The sequence below is a fragment of the Anarhichas minor genome, unplaced genomic scaffold, assembly GCF_050575085.1.
Source record: "Anarhichas minor isolate MPS153535 unplaced genomic scaffold, ASM5057508v1 ptg000284l, whole genome shotgun sequence".
NCBI lineage: Eukaryota > Metazoa > Chordata > Actinopteri > Perciformes > Anarhichadidae > Anarhichas > Anarhichas minor.
In genome coordinates, this window is record NW_027466730.1 from 30,001 (window position 1) to 37,534 (window position 7,534).

The following is a 7,534-nucleotide window of genomic DNA, read 5'->3' on the forward strand; positions in this document are numbered from 1 at the left end:
CACCTCGCAAAACGGCGCTTCCGTTTAAGGAAACAGAGTTTTGGCGCTCGTCTTTCGCAGCGCAGCCCAGTAACGTCCCCTACCTTAAGAGAGTCCTCGTTACTCCCGCCGTTTACCCGCGCGATATGGATCCTGGTTCTGGATCTCGCATCCAGGATCCACTCGGATAGGTTTGTAGAGGTAGACGTATTATACAATTAGGTATGAGTATCCCGGCTGTGCGTTGTGTATTCGCGGAGATATCCATCTCGCAAAACGATATAAAAACGGCTGTGATTTTGTCAGAGTATGAAGATCGCCCGGCGCTTTTTGTCAGAGTATGAAGATCGGCCGGCGCTTTTCAAATACGTGCTGCCTCGGCTGTGGGTATCCGTTTATTATTATGCTTATATGGGTGGTTAGAGGACGTCGGGACCGTGGATTCGGTATAAGAATCCCCGCTGTGCGTTCCATTTCCGGGTAGATATGGACCGCGCAATATGGCCCCTGCGACCTACTTTGACTACATCGTGCCTCGGTTGTGGACCTCGCATCCATGATCCACTCGGATAGATTTGTAGAGGGGGACTTGGACTACAGTTAGATATAAGTGTCCCGGCTGTGCGTTGTGTATTCGCGGGGATATGGACCTCGCAAAACGGGTATTTCGTTTAAGTCTTTCGCTGTGATTTTGTCAGAGTATGAAGATCGGTCGGCTGTTTTCAAACACGCGCTGCCTCGGCTGTGGTTATCCGTTTATTATTCAGCTTACATAGTTGGTTAGAGGACGTCGGGGCCGTGTATTCAGTATAGGAATCCCCGCTGTGCGTTCTATTTCCGGGTAGATATGGCGCGCGTAATATGGTCCCTGCGACCTACTTTGACTACACCGTGCCTCGGCTGTGGACCTCGCATCCAGGATCCACTCCGATAGTTTTGTAGAGGGGGACGTGGACTACAACTGGGTATAAGTGTCCCGGCTGTGCGTTGTGTATTCGCGGGGATATGGACCTCGCAAAACGGGTATTTCGTTTAAGTCTTTCGCTGTGATTTTGTCAGAGTATGAAGATCGGTCGGCGGTTTTCAAATACGCGCTGTATCGGCTGTGTGTATCCGTTTATAGGAGTGTCTAGATGGGTGGTTAGAGGACTTCCAGCTTGACAACTGGGCATGAGTATCCCCGCTGTGCGTTCTATTTCCGGGTAGATATGGCGCGCGTAATATGGTCCCTGCGACCTACTTTGACCGCGTCGTGCCTCGGCTGTGAGTGTCCGATTGTGGATCACCCTCCACATGTCTTTAGAGGTTGACGGTGGCTACAGGTCGGCATAGGTGTCCCGGCTGTGCGTTGTGTATTCGCGGGGATATGGACCGCGCAAGACGGCGATTTGGTTTAAGGAAACAGAGTATTGGCGCTATCGCTGTGATTTTGTCAGAGTATGAAGATCGGTCGGCGGTTTTCAAATACGTGCTGCCTCGGCTGTGGATACCCGTTTATTATTCTGCTTATATGGGTAGTTAGAGGACGTCGCGACCGTGTATTCAAAATAAGAATCCCCGCTGTGCGTTCCATTTCCGGGTAGATATGGCGCGCGTAATAGGGCCCCTGCGACCTACTTTGACCGCGTGGTGCCTCGGCTGTGGACCTCGCATCCAGGATCCACTCGGATAGGTTTGTAGAAGTGGACTTGGACTACAATTAGATATGAGGTTCCCGGCTGTGCGTTGTGTTTTCGCGGAGATATGGACCGCGCAAAACGGGTATTTGGTTTAAGGATTTTTCGCTGTGATTTTGTCAGAGTATGAAGATCGATCGGCGGTTTTCAAACACGCGCTGCATCGGCTGTGTGTATCCGTTTATTATTCATCTTATATGGGTGGTTAGAGGACTTCCAGCTTGACAACTGGGCATGAGTATCCCCGCTGTGCGTTCTATTTCCGGGTAGATATGGCGCGCGTAATATGGTCCCTGCGACCTACTTTGACCGCGTCGTGCCTCGGCTGTGAGTGTCCGATTGTGGATCACCCTCCACATGTCTTTAGAGGTTGACGGTGGCTACAGGTCGGCATAGGTGTCCCGGCTGTGCGTTGTGTATTCGCGGGGATATGGACCGCGCAAGACGGCGATTTGGTTTAAGGAAACAGAGTATTGGCGCTATCGCTGTGATTTTGTCAGAGTATGAAGATCGGTCGGCGGTTTTCAAATACGTGCTGCCTCGGCTGTGGATACCCGTTTATTATTCTGCTTATATGGGTAGTTAGAGGACGTCGCGACCGTGTATTCAAAATAAGAATCCCCGCTGTGCGTTCCATTTCCGGGTAGATATGGCGCGCGTAATAGGGCCCCTGCGACCTACTTTGACCGCGTGGTGCCTCGGCTGTGGACCTCGCATCCAGGATCCACTCGGATAGGTTTGTAGAAGTGGACTTGGACTACAATTAGATATGAGGTTCCCGGCTGTGCGTTGTGTTTTCGCGGAGATATGGACCGCGCAAAACGGGTATTTGGTTTAAGGATTTTTCGCTGTGATTTTGTCAGAGTATGAAGATCGATCGGCGGTTTTCAAACACGCGCTGCATCGGCTGTGTGTATCCGTTTATTATTCATCTTATATGGGTGGTTAGAGGACTTCCAGCTTGACAACTGGGCATGAGTATCCCCGCTGTGCGTTCTATTTCCGGGTAGATATGGCGCGCGTAATATGGTCCCTGCGACCTACTTTGACCGCGTCGTGCCTCGGCTGTGAGTGTCCGATTGTGGATCACCCTCCACATGTCTTTAGAGGTTGACGGTGGCTACAGGTCGGCATAGGTGTCCCGGCTGTGCGTTGTGTATTCGCGGGGATATGGACCGCGCAAGACGGCGATTTGGTTTAAGGAAACAGAGTATTGGCGCTATCGCTGTGATTTTGTCAGAGTATGAAGATCGGTCGGCGGTTTTCAAATACGTGCTGCCTCGGCTGTGGATACCCGTTTATTATTCTGCTTATATGGGTAGTTAGAGGACGTCGCGACCGTGTATTCAAAATAAGAATCCCCGCTGTGCGTTCCATTTCCGGGTAGATATGGCGCGCGTAATAGGGCCCCTGCGACCTACTTTGACCGCGTGGTGCCTCGGCTGTGGACCTCGCATCCAGGATCCACTCGGATAGGTTTGTAGAAGTGGACTTGGACTACAATTAGATATGAGGTTCCCGGCTGTGCGTTGTGTTTTCGCGGAGATATGGACCGCGCAAAACGGGTATTTGGTTTAAGGATTTTTCGCTGTGATTTTGTCAGAGTATGAAGATCGATCGGCGGTTTTCAAACACGCGCTGCATCGGCTGTGTGTATCCGTTTATTATTCATCTTATATGGGTGGTTAGAGGACTTCCAGCTTGACAACTGGGCATGAGTATCCCCGCTGTGCGTTCTATTTCCGGGTAGATATGGCGCGCGTAATATGGTCCCTGCGACCTACTTTGACCGCGTCGTGCCTCGGCTGTGAGTGTCCGATTGTGGATCACCCTCCACATGTCTTTAGAGGTTGACGGTGGCTACAGGTCGGCATAGGTGTCCCGGCTGTGCGTTGTGTATTCGCGGGGATATGGACCGCGCAAGACGGCGATTTGGTTTAAGGAAACAGAGTATTGGCGCTATCGCTGTGATTTTGTCAGAGTATGAAGATCGGTCGGCGGTTTTCAAATACGTGCTGCCTCGGCTGTGGATACCCGTTTATTATTCTGCTTATATGGGTAGTTAGAGGACGTCGCGACCGTGTATTCAAAATAAGAATCCCCGCTGTGCGTTCCATTTCCGGGTAGATATGGCGCGCGTAATAGGGCCCCTGCGACCTACTTTGACCGCGTGGTGCCTCGGCTGTGGACCTCGCATCCAGGATCCACTCGGATAGGTTTGTAGAAGTGGACTTGGACTACAATTAGATATGAGGTTCCCGGCTGTGCGTTGTGTTTTCGCGGAGATATGGACCGCGCAAAACGGGTATTTGGTTTAAGGATTTTTCGCTGTGATTTTGTCAGAGTATGAAGATCGATCGGCGGTTTTCAAACACGCGCTGCATCGGCTGTGTGTATCCGTTTATTATTCATCTTATATGGGTGGTTAGAGGACTTCCAGCTTGACAACTGGGCATGAGTATCCCCGCTGTGCGTTCTATTTCCGGGTAGATATGGCGCGCGTAATATGGTCCCTGCGACCTACTTTGACCGCGTCGTGCCTCGGCTGTGAGTGTCCGATTGTGGATCACCCTCCACATGTCTTTAGAGGTTGACGGTGGCTACAGGTCGGCATAGGTGTCCCGGCTGTGCGTTGTGTATTCGCGGGGATATGGACCGCGCAAGACGGCGATTTGGTTTAAGGAAACAGAGTATTGGCGCTATCGCTGTGATTTTGTCAGAGTATGAAGATCGGTCGGCGGTTTTCAAATACGTGCTGCCTCGGCTGTGGATACCCGTTTATTATTCTGCTTATATGGGTAGTTAGAGGACGTCGCGACCGTGTATTCAAAATAAGAATCCCCGCTGTGCGTTCCATTTCCGGGTAGATATGGCGCGCGTAATAGGGCCCCTGCGACCTACTTTGACCGCGTGGTGCCTCGGCTGTGGACCTCGCATCCAGGATCCACTCGGATAGGTTTGTAGAAGTGGACTTGGACTACAATTAGATATGAGGTTCCCGGCTGTGCGTTGTGTTTTCGCGGAGATATGGACCGCGCAAAACGGGTATTTGGTTTAAGGATTTTTCGCTGTGATTTTGTCAGAGTATGAAGATCGATCGGCGGTTTTCAAACACGCGCTGCATCGGCTGTGTGTATCCGTTTATTATTCATCTTATATGGGTGGTTAGAGGACTTCCAGCTTGACAACTGGGCATGAGTATCCCCGCTGTGCGTTCTATTTCCGGGTAGATATGGCGCGCGTAATATGGTCCCTGCGACCTACTTTGACCGCGTCGTGCCTCGGCTGTGAGTGTCCGATTGTGGATCACCCTCCACATGTCTTTAGAGGTTGACGGTGGCTACAGGTCGGCATAGGTGTCCCGGCTGTGCGTTGTGTATTCGCGGGGATATGGACCGCGCAAGACGGCGATTTGGTTTAAGGAAACAGAGTATTGGCGCTATCGCTGTGATTTTGTCAGAGTATGAAGATCGGTCGGCGGTTTTCAAATACGTGCTGCCTCGGCTGTGGATACCCGTTTATTATTCTGCTTATATGGGTAGTTAGAGGACGTCGCGACCGTGTATTCAAAATAAGAATCCCCGCTGTGCGTTCCATTTCCGGGTAGATATGGCGCGCGTAATAGGGCCCCTGCGACCTACTTTGACCGCGTGGTGCCTCGGCTGTGGACCTCGCATCCAGGATCCACTCGGATAGGTTTGTAGAAGTGGACTTGGACTACAATTAGATATGAGGTTCCCGGCTGTGCGTTGTGTTTTCGCGGAGATATGGACCGCGCAAAACGGGTATTTGGTTTAAGGATTTTTCGCTGTGATTTTGTCAGAGTATGAAGATCGATCGGCGGTTTTCAAACACGCGCTGCATCGGCTGTGTGTATCCGTTTATTATTCATCTTATATGGGTGGTTAGAGGACTTCCAGCTTGACAACTGGGCATGAGTATCCCCGCTGTGCGTTCTATTTCCGGGTAGATATGGCGCGCGTAATATGGTCCCTGCGACCTACTTTGACCGCGTCGTGCCTCGGCTGTGAGTGTCCGATTGTGGATCACCCTCCACATGTCTTTAGAGGTTGACGGTGGCTACAGGTCGGCATAGGTGTCCCGGCTGTGCGTTGTGTATTCGCGGGGATATGGACCGCGCAAGACGGCGATTTGGTTTAAGGAAACAGAGTATTGGCGCTATCGCTGTGATTTTGTCAGAGTATGAAGATCGGTCGGCGGTTTTCAAATACGTGCTGCCTCGGCTGTGGATACCCGTTTATTATTCTGCTTATATGGGTAGTTAGAGGACGTCGCGACCGTGTATTCAAAATAAGAATCCCCGCTGTGCGTTCCATTTCCGGGTAGATATGGCGCGCGTAATAGGGCCCCTGCGACCTACTTTGACCGCGTGGTGCCTCGGCTGTGGACCTCGCATCCAGGATCCACTCGGTGAGGTTTGTAGAAGTGGACTTGGACTACAATTAGATATGAGGTTCCCCGGCTGTGCGTTGTGTTTTCGCGGAGATATGGACCGCGCAAAACGGGTATTTGGTTTAAGGATTTTTCGCTGTGATTTTGTCAGAGTATGAAGATCGATCGGCGGTTTTCAAACACGCGCTGCATCGGCTGTGTGTATCCGTTTATTATTCATCTTATATGGGTGGTTAGAGGACTTCCAGCTCGACAACTGGGCATGAGTATCCCCGCTGTGCGTTCTATTTCCGGGTAGATATGGCGCGCGTAATATGGTCCCTGCGACCTACTTTGACCGCGTCGTGCCTCGGCTGTGAGTGTCCGATTGTGGATCACCCTCCACATGTCTTTAGAGGTTGACGGTGGCTACAGGTCGGCATAGGTGTCCCGGCTGTGCGTTGTGTATTCGCGGGGATATGGACCGCGCAAGACGGCGATTTGGTTTAAGGAAACAGAGTATTGGCGCTATCGCTGTGATTTTGTCAGAGTATGAAGATCGGTCGGCGGTTTTCAAATACGTGCTGCCTCGGCTGTGGATACCCGTTTATTATTCTGCTTATATGGGTAGTTAGAGGACGTCGCGACCGTGTATTCAAAATAAGAATCCCCGCTGTGCGTTCCATTTCCGGGTAGATATGGCGCGCGTAATAGGGCCCCTGCGACCTACTTTGACCGCGTGGTGCCTCGGCTGTGGACCTCGCATCCAGGATCCACTCGGATAGGTTTGTAGAAGTGGACTTGGACTACAATTAGATATGAGGTTCCCGGCTGTGCGTTGTGTTTTCGCGGAGATATGGACCGCGCAAAACGGGTATTTGGTTTAAGGATTTTTCGCTGTGATTTTGTCAGAGTATGAAGATCGATCGGCGGTTTTCAAACACGCGCTGCATCGGCTGTGTGTATCCGTTTATTATTCATCTTATATGGGTGGTTAGAGGACTTCCAGCTTGACAACTGGGCATGAGTATCCCCGCTGTGCGTTCTATTTCCGGGTAGATATGGCGCGCGTAATATGGTCCCTGCGACCTACTTTGACCGCGTCGTGCCTCGGCTGTGAGTGTCCGATTGTGGATCACCCTCCACATGTCTTTAGAGGTTGACGGTGGCTACAGGTCGGCATAGGTGTCCCGGCTGTGCGTTGTGTATTCGCGGGGATATGGACCGCGCAAGACGGCGATTTGGTTTAAGGAAACAGAGTATTGGCGCTATCGCTGTGATTTTGTCAGAGTATGAAGATCGGTCGGCGGTTTTCAAATACGTGCTGCCTCGGCTGTGGATACCCGTTTATTATTCTGCTTATATGGGTAGTTAGAGGACGTCGCGACCGTGTATTCAAAATAAGAATCCCCGCTGTGCGTTCCATTTCCGGGTAGATATGGCGCGCGTAATAGGGCCCCTGCGACCTACTTTGACCGCGTGGTGCC